We start from the raw sequence: 14,978 nt of genomic DNA on the forward strand, positions 1-14,978 counted from the left end.
CCTCTGAGGGAGAATCAACACAAGTGATAAAACGGTTCAACTGGATAAAACTTCTTCCGAATATTTTAAGTTAATTGCATAATTGACCCATCTAGTGAGGTCATCTAATGAGGTCATTCATGATTGTTTGTTTGTTTGTTTGTTTGTAGGGGCACAGAAGATCTAAGAGAATGATGTTAGAAAATCTTACTATATCCAGTAACTCTTATATTCCTGATTTTAAGAGTCCACATGTTCATGAGAGAAAATTCAAGAAATATAAAAATAAAATAAATAGATAAGTAGATAGACAGTTTTAATTTCACCACCCAGAAATAACCACTGTTAATATTTTGCACCTATATTTCTGTACATACATATAATATATAAATATGATTTATCTGGTTTTGACAAGTCATTAGCACATTGTCTTTTACTTTTTTACTAGGCAATATATCAGAACTGTGTTTTATTGCCATTATGTATTTATCAAAATACCATTTAAGTGGCTTCATGACATGTAATTTTATGGCTGTGCATAATTTAAAAGCTGTCTACTGTGGGACAGGGCAGAAATTTTCTCAGCACATATTGTTATTTATTTCTTAAGGAGAAAGTCCTAAATATATAATTCCAGGGACAAATAACATAATCGCTTTTATAGCTTTGATAATACATGCACGTATTTGAAAGCTAGTATCTTTTGAAAATAGTGTATGCCGGTAGTTGTATTACCTTATCCTTGACAATACTATTAGTGATGTTTAAAATTTTTGCAATGACATAAGAGAAGATTTGGGTTTTAATTGCAATTATTCAATTACTAGGAATGAGCTATTTATATATTTATTTTTCCTTGATATTTCTTTTCTTCTGGGTTTTTCCTCCATTTTTCTGTAAACCTCCTTTTAGTGGTTTATAAAATTGCATACGTACACATATACATAAGATAGTAACACTTTAATATTTATGTGGCTTTTTTTGATGACTCTTTACCTTTTCTTTTAATGCTATTTTTATATACAGAACATACATCTAACAATGTTGTAGCTCATTCTTCTTCTATAAAATTGATGCTACCATATGGCTAGAAAGCCTTCTATATGGAGACAAGACATGTCTGATTATCTTGGCCACTCTTGACTCATAGAAAGTTAAATCTAGAAGTAACTTAGAGATCATCTGAAACAACTATTTCATGTGACATTTAAGAACAATTGAAGACCTAGCAGAAAATTAAAGTGATGTTCATAGCACTTAAAATCCCAAATTACACACATGTGAAGTAATTGAATATTTAAGGGAAAACAAAATTCTACCAATCCAAATATTTTTGCCAAAAGCACAGTTAAAAAACGTATTTTGGGGGGGCTTAAAATGTAGACCACATTATCTATAATAATTTAAGAATTACATGCCAAGAAAGAAAACTTTGATTCAATATAAAATACATGATTACATTTTTTCAATTTTACTATTTATCTCAAAATTGCAACATTTCTATGTGATGGATACATAAGAAAATCTAAATTTTCAAATTTCTTTAACATTTTTCATAAAGTAAATTTTACCCAACTGGAAAGAGTAGCTATAGTTTCTCTTAGAATGTGTCCAATAATAATTGGAAGATTTTAGCCTTTGTGCTCTTTGAAGTCAGGGTGGAATTAAAGTGCTTCTTTCCATCAGTCTCTTGCTCTACCATCAAAACTCTTCCTTTCAGGTATGTCTAGCTTTTTCATGGAAACAGTCAAGCAAAAAAGTTATGCTTTGGGCATTATAGATAAGAGATTGGAATTAACTCCTGGCTTCTCTCTGCATTACCCAAATGGCTAGAAGTTCACTCTGCACTAAATCTCTGAGTGAGAAGCATCTATATCTGATGAATGAGATTGGTAAGACTCAATTTGCAGGTGTATGATGGTGGAGAAATAACTCATGCAAACTGTTTGACACATTTCTTGGTACATGGTAGTCATTTAATAAGTGACAGTGCAACAACTACTGAACTGCATCATAATCATTATTATCATCACTACTATATTCATTTATTACATCATCACCTTCATTGCTATCAGCACAACTGTGACTCTTAATACAACTACAAATGTCACTCTAAGAAATGGCCTGAAAGGCAGGATTAACTTCAGAAACAAAGGTGGAAGCACCAGCTCTTCAATAGATGCAGACATTTGTTTCCATTTAATAAGCACATACATTAGGCTAAGATATTTTCAGGGAATCAAAAAAGAATTCTCTGACTTCCTTGGCATCCTTTCCAATCAATTAATTTATTTCTTGTAATACAGGCAAAGAGGAACATATAGTATAATTTATCCATATAAGTAGAAGCTGTTTTTCTCCATTAGCAAAATTAAGAAAGATGATCTATAGCAAATAGAGTTATTTCATTATGGTGCAAACATTATCACTATAACTGAATTCATTAAATTAGAAAAATAATATGTGAACCCTCCAAACAGATATGTACACAGGATGCTTGTAGTATAAATCCAGTTTGTAAGATATTTTTTAAGTATTGGAGAAAGAAATAACACTGCCAGCAAAATTAAGTACTTTACTCTTCTGGTTTCTTTAGTCATAAAATAATACTATCCTTCTCTTTACAAAAATGAGATAAATAACACGAAATTCTATGACTACTCAGGAAAGAAAATCAAATGCATTCAAGAGTACATACTAATAGGTAGTAGTAACCAAACAAAATTAGTTTTTAAATTATTTTTTAGATAACAATGATAAATTTAGCCCCATATTTTCAAAAAAATCAAAAGCTGATAAGGAACATCAGGGGAAAAATAATTTAATTAAGATGTTTAAATGGCTTTAGGTAGGAATTAACAATAGCGACAACAAATCTCTTTTCTGAAAAAAACTGTGGAATACATATTCGGGGTTCATGAACTCAATTTAGTGAAAGTGATAGCAAGATGAAAAAATACCTCTAAAACTCAGACTTTACAAACTGCACTTGAGGTGGTGCTCAAGAAGAAAAAATGTAAAAGTACTCATATAATATCTTCTCATTGATTATTGTGCCAAATTCACATCACTCCTAATGGTAGTTCTGAAAATGGATGAATGATAGGAGTGCTTTGAAATGCAATCTAAGACCCAAGTGGGGCTACAAGTGAATCAAACCTTTGGAATAATGATTTGCAGCAAAGTAAACCAATTATGAGTGTTTAGGACTGGCCCACCTGAAAGTTGATATGTTGTAATCTGCAGTTTTTTAACCACTGGAAGCCTTCCTACTAGCACTAAGCAGAGAACACAAGAATTGCTTTTGCACTTCAGATTCACTTTATTGAGTTGTATATTAGAGTCTATTTCTGTAAACAGTTTCACACACACTTGCTTTGTATACTGAAACTCAAGGAGTAATTTTACTGAGATTTGATACAAATTAGTTGAATCCTGGTCACATTTTTAAAAGGCAAAACCTGTAAAACAGAACATGAATTTATGTTTATACACACACACACACACACACACACACACACACACATTTTCTTTTCTTTGATCAAAAAATTGAGAAATATAAATATTCAGAAATGCAAGCTCTGAGTTAAAAATGAATTTTATGTTTTTTAAACAACTGACATAATATGGATTCTAAATTTTTATTCACTTAATGATCCTTCCAATCCAATTATGGTACAATTATTAAATAGGTGAAAATGATAAATTAATACTAACTTATGTTTTTCATTATCCTTTTTTAAATCTTCACACCCTCAAAATTTCCACTTAAGAATTAATCATGACTCAAAGGTAATGAAAATATGTTCTGAATATACAACCACAAAGCTATAAGCAATTTGAAAGTAATCTGAAGGTCATCCTTCTTAAAGAAAATTATGTGTTGCCCTTGTTATGAAACACATTAAGTTGTACCTTTCAATTTCCATTCAAATTTACTGCAGAAGCCACACAGAGCCAAGAGGAATAAAATTGAGAGGGAATAAATTGCCTTCTCTGACAGCTGGTCAAGATAAATGCAAAGAACAGAGTGTGTAATCTGAGATTATTTAATGTTTGAGAAGCACTTTAAAGATGACAAGAGCTAGTTATTGATATGGCAGGAAAAATGAGAGGTAAATATTACTGAGCAATTTGACATGCGCTATGCTTCTTGAAAGTTGGTATCTCAGAATTGGAGCAGAGTAGCTAGGATATGTGAAGCACTTTCCAGGCCTACTTTTTAATTATATTCATTTTGATCTCATACAAAATTTTGATTGTCAGGCAGAATCAGCCTCAAAAGAAGTAGGGATCTCACTTAACGGCCATGTGACTCTTTCCTATAGTGTAAAAGGAGGGGTTCCTTATATAATGGATCCAAAGACTGGCTCCAGAGTCAGGTTATACAAAGAAGAATAAGCCATAAGCATCCTGATAGAAGTCACTTAACCGCATGATGCCTTATCGATCAGATGAAGAAACTGCCAAGTGCACTTCCATATTGTTATTCCGTATTTTTCCTATGGGATGCTGACAATGCAATCTCTTTCAGGATGCTCAAGGAAGACACCTACATTCTAGAATGGTATAAATGAAACATTGCATTCTCATTGCACAAAAGCATTAATTATGAATTTTGCACTTCACCCTGTGATGTGGTTAGTGTAGTACTCTTATACTATATCTCTCTTTCAAGATGTGTAGAACAAATGAGAGAGAGGAATTATATACCACTGATGACATTGTATGTGTTATTCCCAAATTAAGAACATAATTCCCAATCACATGTAAGAGTGACCCTTGCTATATTGTTTGTGTTCCAAAATACATGCATGTAAATAAGAACTTCACAGAAATTCAAGTGGAAAGACATTTGGGCAGATAAAGCTCAAAAGTAATAAATTCATTATTTAACTTAAAATGTTTTTTACCAATTCTAGTGTTTACAAAATGTAAACTAGTCTCCTGACACTTTTAATGAAAGCCCTAAATTGCCACCTTTTCTCCCAGGTTTTTGGGATATGATCATAACGCAATTTCAGAGGACGTTTTTGCCACTTAATATGTCTGCTGAGGTTGATATATATATATGGTTTTTATTTTTTTATTTTTTTTATTTTTTTATTTTTTATTTTATCTTTTATTTATTTATTTATTTATTTTGAGACGGAGTCTCGCTCTGCCGCCCAGGCTGGAGTGCAGTGGCTCACTGCAAGCTCCGCCTCCCGGGTTTACGCCATTCTCCTGCCTCAGCCTCCCGAGTAGCTGGGACTACAGATGCCCGCCACGTCGCCCGGCTAGTTTTTTGTATTTTTTAGTAGAGACGGGGTTTCACCGTGTTAGCCAGGATGGTCTCGATCTCCTGACCTCGTGATCTGCCTGTCTCGGCCTCCCAAAGTGCTGGGATTACAGGCTTGAGCCACCACGCCCGGCCTATTTTTTTATTTTATTTTATTTTTATTTTTTAACATTATCCGGCACTCCTTCCTACCCATCCACGCTATTCACTGTTCCATTAAGTGGAAGGGGTGAGGAGTCTCTCCTAGGCTACTTTTATAAATCACTAATTCCATTCGTGGGCTCCACCCTCCTGCCCTAATCACTCCCCAATGGCTCCAACTCCTAATGCCATCACCGTTAGGAGTGAGGATTTCAGTGTGTGTTTTGGAGGGACGTAAACATTCAGACCATAGCAGTGAAGGTCTACTGCCAGGAAAGGGACATCTGGGAAACAAGGACTGGTTCCATTTCTAGTACCACCACTAGAAAAAGAAATTCACTTAATGGAACAGTGGATGGAGTGGGTGGCAATGTAGGGCTTTCATTAAAAGTATCAGGCGACATGTGACATGAGTTTACATGTAACTCACCTGCACATGTACTCCCAAACTTAAAATAATAATAATAATAATGAAAAGAAAATGCAAACTTCATAAGGTAGGGGGAGAGTGAATTTACAGGAATTAAAATAAGAAGGAACATCTGTTATATGCCATTAGCACTGTTGAGAAGTAGGCTAGCAAATCACAGCAAGTGTCTTCATTTGCTCAGGCTGCTTTGACAAAATACTATAAACTAGGTAGCTATCAACAACAAATATTTATTTCTTACAGTTCTGGTGGCTTGGAAATGGCAAGTCAAGGGAGATTTCATTTCACAGGGGTTTGTTGTACAGATTGTTTCATCACCCAAGTAGTAAGCTTTGTTACCCAACAGTTATTTTTTTTCTGCTCCTTTCCCTCCTGCCACCCTCCACCCACAAGTAGGACCCATTGTCTGTCATTCCCTTCTTTGCCTTCATGAGTTGTCATAGTTTAGTTCCCACTTGTAAGTGAGAACATGCGGTATTTCATTTTCTGTTCCTGCATTAGTTTGCTAAATATAATAGCCTGCAGCTCCATCCATGTTTCCACAAAAGACAAGATCTTGTTCTTTTTATGGCTGCATAGTATTTCATGGTTTATATGTACCACATTTTCTTTATTTAATCTGTCATTGGTGAGCATTTAGGTTGATTTCATGTCTTTGCTATCTTGATAATGCTGCAAAACATTTGCATGCATGTGTCTTTATGATATAATCATTTCTATTTCTCTGGGCATAGACCCAGTAATGGGATTGCTGGGTTGAATGAGTTCTGTTTTTAGTTCTTTGACGAATCACCATACTGCTTTCCACAATGGTTGAACTAATTTACACTCCCACCAACAGTGTATAAGTGTTCCCTTTTCTTTGAGATCTCACATCTGTTATTTTTTGATTTTTTAATCATAGCCGTTCTGACTGGTGTGACATAGTCTCATTGTAGTTTTGATTTGCATTTCTCTAAAGATCAGTGATATTGAGCTTTTTTCATGGGTTTGTTGGCTGCATATATATCTTCTTTTGAAAAGTGTTCATATCCTTTGCCCACTTCTTAATGGAGTTGTTTGTTTTCCTCTTATAAATTTAAGTTCTTTATAGATGCTGGATATTAGACCTTTGTCAGATACACAGTTTGCAAAAATTTTCTTCCATTCTGTAGGTTGTCTGTTCACTCTGTTGATAGTTTCCTTTGCTGTGCAGAAGCTCTTAAGTTTAATTAGATCTCATCTGTCAATTTTTACCTTTGTTGCTATTGCTTTTTGTATCTTTGTCATGAAATCTTTACCCATTCCTATGTTCAGGATGGTATTGCCTAGGTTGCCTTCCAGGGTTTTTATAGTTTTGGGTTTTATATTTAAGTCTTTAATCCATTTTGAGTTGATTTTTGTATAAGGTGTAAGGAAGTTGTTCAATTTCAATCTTCTGCATATGGCTAGCCAGTTATCCCAGCATCATTTATTGAATAGGGCATCTTTTCCCTGTTGCTTGTTTTTGTCAGTTTTTTTGAAGATCAGAGGGTCGTAGGTAGGGGGCTTTATTTCTGGGCCCTATATTCTGTTCCGTTGTTCTATGTGACTGTTTTTGTATGAGTACCATGCTATTTTGCTCACTGTAGCCCTGTAGTATAGTTTGAAGTTGAGTAATGTAATGCCTCCATCTTTTTCCTTTTTGCTTAGGATTGTCTTGGCTATTTGGGCCCTTATTTTGGCTTTATATGTATTTTAAAATAGTTTTCTAGTTCTGCGAAGAATGTTATTGGTAGTTTGATAGAAACAACATTGAATCAGGCCGGGCGCGGTGGCTCAAGCCTGTAATCCCAGCACTTTGGGAGGCCGAGACGGGCGGATCACAAGGTCAGGAGATCGAGACCATCCTGGCTAACACTGTGAAACCCCCGCCTCTACTAAAAAATACAAAAAACTAGCCGGGCGAGGTGGCGGGCGCCTGTAGTCCCAGCTACTCGCGAGGCTGAGGCAGGAGAATGGCGTAAACCCGGAAGGCGGAGCTTGCAGTGAGCTGAGATCTGGCCACTGCACTCCAGCCCGGGCGACAGAGCGAGACTCCGTCTCAAAAAAAGAAACAGCATTGAATCTATAAATTGCCTTGGACAGTATGGCCATTTTAATGGTATTGATTATTTTTAACCATGAGCATGGGATGTTTTTCCATTTGTTTTGTAATTCTCATTGTAGAGATCTTTTACCTCCCTGGTTAGATGTATTCCTAGGTGGTTTTTGTGTGTGTGTGTGGCAATTGTGAATGGAATTGACTTCCCAATTTGGCTGTTAGTTTGGCTGTTGTTGGTGTATAGGAATGCTACTGATTTTTGTATATTACTTTGTATCCTGACATTGTGCTGAAGTTGTTTATCAGTTGAAGGAGCTTTCAGGCCAAGACTATTGGGATTTTTAGATATAGAATCACATCATGTGCAAATAGGAATAGTTTGACTTTCTATATTCCTGTTTGGATGCCCTTTATTTCTTTCTCTTGCCTGGACAGGACTTCCAATACTATGTTGAAGAGGAGTGGTGAGAGAGGGCATCCTTTTCTTGTGCTGGTTTTCAAGGGAAATGCTTCTAGCTATTGTCCCATCAGTATGATGTTGGCTGTGGGTTTATCATAAATGGCTCTTAGTATTTTGAGGTATGTTCCTTCAATACCTAGTTTATTGAGAGTTTTTAACATAAAGGAATGTTGAATTTTATCAGAACCCTTTTCTTCATGATTATTGAGATAATCATGTGATTTTGTCTTTGGTTCCATTTATTTGATGAATCAAATTGAACCAACCTGGCATCACAGGAATGAAGATTACTTGATAGTGATTGATTAGCTTTTTGATATGCTGCTGGATTGGGTTTGCAAGATTTTGTTGAAGATTTTTGCATCAATGTTTATCAAGAATATTGGTATGAAATTTTCTTTTTTGTTGTTCTGCCTCTGCTAAGTTTTGGTATGAGGATGATGCTGGCCTCATATAATGAGTTGGAGAGGAGTGCCTCTGACGTGGTTAGGCTCTGTGTGCCTACTCAAATGCATCTTAAATTGTAATGCGTATAATCCCCATGTGTCAAAGGAGAGACCAGGTGGAAGTAATTGAATCATGGGGGCAGTTTCCCCAAGCTGTTCTTGTGATGAGTGAGTTCTCGCAAGACCTGATGATTTTATAAGGGGCTCTGCCCCCTCCCTCACTCAGTGCTTCTCCTTCCTGCTGCCCTGAAAAGAAGGTGCCTTACTTTCCCTTCACCTTCCACCATGATTGTAAGTTTCCTGAGGCTTCCTTAGCCATGCTGAACTGTGAGTCAGTTGAATCTCTTTCCTTTAAAAATTACACAGTCTCGGGCAGTTCTTTATAGTCATATAAAAAGGAACTAATACACAATTTTAGAAGAAATGGTACTAGCTTTTCATTGTATATCAATTAATAATAGAATTCAGCTGTGAATCTAGCCGGTCCTGGGTTTTGTTTTTTTTTTTTTTTTATTTTTGTTTTTTTTTGGTCTGTAGGGTACTTGTTACTGACCATTTCAGTCCGTTTCCAAGCTCGTTATTGGTCTTTGACTTTACATTTTCAATTTAGCAGGTCCTCACCATTCAGAATACTAGTTTTTCTACAAATAGCAAATTGAATTTAAAGGTGAAAAGCAATGCTTAGAGCATAACTATGTAAAATCAGTAACATTTAAAAGCTAGAGTTTAAAAGCTAGTAAAATTTTAAAGCTAAAATTTAAAATTTAGAACCCCCCAAAAATACTTTAAGCCTTGAGAAAGATGGGACTGTGATCTGACTTACCTAGAGTTACAATTTCTTTTCTCAGATTATAGATTAACTCACCTACATATTTTTCTTGTTCTCTTCAATGGCTAGAGAGAATTAAATGACATCAGGGGAAAACCTCTTGCCTCCTAATGACATAGATTAACTTCCTCTTTGTTGTCCTGGTTTGCTTAGAACAGATGACAGAAAACCATGATTGTTATACCCTTTATAAAAAAATATTAAATGCACCCTCACAAAAAGAAGCCCTGCCTATCACCAATCAAATAGCTGTAACTCTGCAACAACCTTGTATAAATAATGTTGGAAAAGTGCTTAGAGCTCCTCTCTATGTAAATAAAGCCTCAGCATCTCTACTTTGGAACACTGACTCCATTCCTTTGTAGTTGGTGTTTCCAAGTGGTCCATTCTCACACTTTGCACTTGAAGAAACTCTCTTTAAATTATTAGATGGTGATACTTTTGATTATTTTAGGTTGAAAACTAGAATTTATTTCTTAACTTAATTTTTTATTATTTTTAGAGACAGGGTCTCGTTACATTGCCTAGGCTGGTCTCAAACCCAAGCCTCAAATGATCCTTTCCCAACAGCCTCCCAGGCATCTGAGACTACAAGCAAGAGCCACCACACTTGGCTAGAATTCATGTTTTGAAACCAGAGATATTGAATTCCTAAGACATTACAGGTGAAACCCATTGCATTTTACTAATTTAAAATGGCCAAAGGTTCCTGATGAATCTGTATTTATTTATTTTTTAAATCTTATTAAATTCCCACTGTATAAATCTAAACTCCTCTTCCAAGATTTACCTCAGATGTCAACTCCTTGACAATATTTCCTTAATCTTTTGGCCTGAACTCTACTGTTCTTACTTGTAATACTATAGCATTTTTTGATGAATACAGTGATTTGAACAAAATTATTCTGACTTTTTTATAACTCTTTGTTCTTCAACAAGGCACTAGGTAGGGATCAAGTCATCTATCCTTTCATAGCACTTAGCACAACACATTTTGCACAATAAGGCCCTGATAGTTATTAAATATGAGAAATATTAGAAGTGTTGCTACAGGAAATCAGCTTTAAAAAGTGTCGTGTTAAAAAACCTCAATATTTCTGCATATAGAAGGTTATGCAGTACATAGTGACCTCTAATCAGAGAAATAAATGAAGTAGCAAAGATAACATTTTCAGGATATGAGAAAACATTGAGATGAGAGGTATGCTAGTGGCAGAAGTAAAAACATCTGTTCAAGAGAATCTCATAAGAACTGCAAAGTTTTGCTGGTCCAAGGAAGGCTACAACAGTGGAGGAAAGACTAGTGGGTTAGAAAAAAATGACTGAAAGAAAGCATATATTCACTAAATAATGTCAATCATTAAGCAGAGAAAACTTTTTGTAAGGAGACAATTTCCGATGTTATTAAAGCTTTTAAATTTCCAAGTGGCAACATCTGGGAGACGTTTCTAAAACCAGATTGAAGAGATAGATTAAACGTGTAGATGGCCAACCAAAAAAAAAAAAAAGAATCCAACTCTGTAACATAAATGAATGGATTTATTCTGAGCCAAATATAAATGACCAAAGCCCAAGGCACATCTCAAGAGGTCCCAAGAACATACGCCAAAGGTGAATGGGTTATAGCTTGATTTTACACATTTTAGGGGGACAAAAGTTACAGGCGTAGCCAATAATACATGTACCATATACACTGGTTCAGTTCAGAAGAGTGAGACGACTCGAAGTAGGGGGCAAGTCATAGGCAGATTCAAAGATTTTCTGATTGACAACTGGTTGAAAAAGTTAAGTAAGAGTAAGGTTATTATCTAAGAACCCAGAATCAATAGATACGCTTGTCTGGGTTAGGATAAGGAGTTGTGGAGATCAAGGTTCTTGTTACGTAGATGAAGGCTTCAGCTGGCAGGTTTCAGAGAGAATAGATGGCAAATGTCTCTTATCAAACCCAAAAAGGTGCTAGACTCTCAGTTACTCTCTCCTGCATCAGGATAATATCTGGAAAGGGAGGGAAATTCTCTACAGAATGTAGATTTTCCACAAGAGACAGTGTAATAAGGCCATTTCAAAATATGCCAAAAGTATTTTAGGGTAAAATATTTTTATTTCTTTTAGGGTCTGCTATCTGTCATGTGACGCTATACTAGTCAAGTTGGAATCTGGTCTCTTATTGCTACAAAGTGTCTGTTTTGTAACTCTTAAAATCTCTGTTTTAATGTTAATGCTGGCCAGTTGCACCTGAATTTCAAAGGGAAGAGGCTATAAGGAGACATGTCTGACACCTCCTTCCCATCATGACCTGAACTAGTTTTTCAGGTTTACTTTGGAATTCCTTTAGCAGAGAGGAAGGAGCCATTCAGTAAGTTGGGGGGTTTAGATTTTTATTTTTACTTTGCAAAAGGAATAAACATCTGATTATCAATTTACAAATGTGTGATGATTCATGGTCTTAGTCTGCTTGGGCTGCCATAACAAAATACTATCCCTAGAGTGCTTAAACAGGAGACATTTACTTCTCAGAGTCTGAAGGTTGCTCTGAGGTCAGGGTGCCAGCAAGGCTGGGTACTGGTGAGGCCTCTCTTCCTGGCTGGTAGATGGCTACATTCTGTCTGTGTTCTCATATGGCAGAGAGCAAAATTGCTGGTGTTTCTTCTTATAGGAGCACCAAGTTTATCATGAGGGCCCTGCCCTTATGACTTTGTCTAAACTTATTACCTCTCAAAAGTCCCTATTTATAAATACCATTACATTAAGGGTAAGGATTTCAACATATAAGTTTTATGGGGCAGGGCTGGATGGAAACCAGTCCATAGCATGTATCTTTTTCTTGGAATGTTTAAAGAAATGATCTAAAAGACTATTAGTATATGTTAAACTTGATAAGCATAGCCATTTTAATAGAATAAATATATTTCATGTTAAAATAACAAATCATGGCCAGGATTCCTTATTACCACTACATGCCCAAGTAGCCTAAATCAAAATATCAGAGAGCACTATAAATAGTGGGACAGTTTAGGGATAAAAATTAATATGACCCATGAAAAGACCTTTTATGAAAATAAATTTGACAGGTTGAATCAGGTTCATTCTAGAAAAATTATTCATCTTCCTCTCATGAACCCAGGAAGTCTCATGCAGTAAGATAAGCCATTCCAGAATTTGTCCAATTTTGTGAGTTAGAAGTTTTGGAAAAGAATCTGCAGAAAATCTCCCAAATTATGTGGATTCAATCTCACAGAAATAGTTGCAAGGCTCTGATTCTTAGCAAATATCATTTGAATAAGAGAAACATAAGATACATGAACTATATTCGGTTCATTTGGGAAATTAATTTTCTAGTATTTTATGTTTGTGTTGACATATTTTCTTCCTCGGCCAAATTTGCACAAATAAAGCTTTACCTAGCCCCAGCAGTCCTCCTACTAAATTGTTCTATTGTCACTGAATTGCAAAACCACTGAAACAGAAAAGCCTTGAGTAATGATGTGCCATTTCAATTTGGAAAAAAATACTAAGCTGAATGCTTCAGAATCATGAGCTTTCCATGATTTGTTGACTCTAATGTGTGTTTTTTACTTTCTCTTTCCTAAAGATATTTTCATGGAAATCAGCTCTTCCTTAAGAATTAATCATTTCCTGCTGCTTTACCCCATATGGAGTCATAATCATACTATTTTGTCACAATAGATTCTATTTTATTACCTGTAAGAGAGTATGACAGCCCCCCTCCTTCAAAGGCACACAAGGTAACCATAAGTTCATGTAGATGTATTCACTAATAATGATAAGTACTTCATATAAAGCTTCTGCTTAAAACTATAGTCAGAAAATGGTAGATTTCTCATATTGCCAATAGCTACTTTCAGGAAATTTACGGAAATGCAAGAACTAAGACCTAAGTTTCTTTTTTAAATTTTACTTTTCTCAGTATTCAGGCAAATGTGATGAAGCAACCTGTTTTTCAAAACGTATTTAAATATAAACAAAAGTAGTCTTATATTCTCTACTTATAAGGAAATTTCTATCCATTTATTGGAAAAGTAGTGAAAATTTAATATTTACAATTTTTAATACTCATGTGTATATGAATGGAGATATGTTACAGCAGGAGTCCCGAACCCCCAGGCCATGAACCCATTAGGAATCAGGTCACACAGCAGGAGGCGAGTGGTGGGTAGGCAGGCAACACTTTATCTGTATTTACAGTCACTCCTCATGGCTTGCATTACTGCCTGAGCTCCACCTCCTGTCAGATCAGCAGCGGCATTAGATTTGCATGGGATCACGAACCCTGTAGTGAACTGTGCATTGGAGGGATCTAGGTTGTGTGCTCCTTACGAGAATCTAATGCCTGATGATCTGTCACTGTCTCCAGTCGCCCCCAGGTGGGACTGTCCAGTTGCAGTAAACACACTTCAGGGCTTCTACCAGTTCTGCATTATGATGAGTTGTATAATTATTTCATTATATATTACAGTGTAATAATAACAGAAATAGGGCCAGGTGCTGTGACTCATGCCTGTAATCCCAGCACTTTGGGAGGCTGAGGCAGGTGGATCATGAGGTCAGCAGCTTGAGACCAGCCTGATCAACATGATGAAACCCCGTTTCTACCAAAAATACAAAAATCAGCCAGGTGTGTGACTCACGCCTGTAGTCCCAACTACTTGGGACGCTGAAGCAGGAGAATTGCTTGAACTCAGGAAGCAGAGGTGGCAGTGAGCCGAGATCGTGCCATTGTACTCCAGCCTGGGTGACAGAGTGATACTCTGTCTCAAAACAATAATAATAGTAATAATAATAGAAATAAAGTGCACAATAAATATAATGTGCTTGACTCATCCTGAAACCATGCCCCGTGCCCTGGCCTGTGGAAAAATTGTCTTCCACAAAACCGGTGTCTGGTGCCAAAAATGAATGGAAACCACTGTTTTAAAGTGTATAATCAGTAAACAGGGAAATGACTGATTTTATTGAGTAGCCCAAGAGCTTTGATATAAAAAAATACAATAAAGTATGTCTACTTTCATGCATCTTTAATTATCAGTAATATAAATTTGTCAGTAATATAAATTGACACTTCCTTTAGTGACTCCAGAATTAATGCTATTACCACAATTGTGTAGAAAACAAATCCACTGAGTATTTTTCTCTCTCATATAATAAAATATTTAAGAATTTTGTGAGAACAAAAATATATTTAAATGTGGACACCATTGTATTAACATATTATTATATTTGTTTTACTTGAACCCCAATTTTTTTTTTCTTTGAGACAGAATTTCACTCTTGTTGCCCAGGCTGGGGCGCAGTGGCACGATCTTGGCTCACTGCAACCTCCACCTCCTGG

General features: G+C 35.8%; 1 protein-coding gene across 2 annotated transcripts in view; it reads right to left on the reverse strand.

Annotated features, from left to right (window-relative positions):
* LOC115891968 (triadin-like) overlaps window positions 1-14,978 on the reverse strand; it is a 134,267-nt gene that overhangs the window by 72,359 nt on the left and 46,930 nt on the right. The window lies entirely within an intron of this gene.

This window comes from Rhinopithecus roxellana, chromosome 4, assembly GCF_007565055.1.
Source record: "Rhinopithecus roxellana isolate Shanxi Qingling chromosome 4, ASM756505v1, whole genome shotgun sequence".
NCBI lineage: Eukaryota > Metazoa > Chordata > Mammalia > Primates > Cercopithecidae > Rhinopithecus > Rhinopithecus roxellana.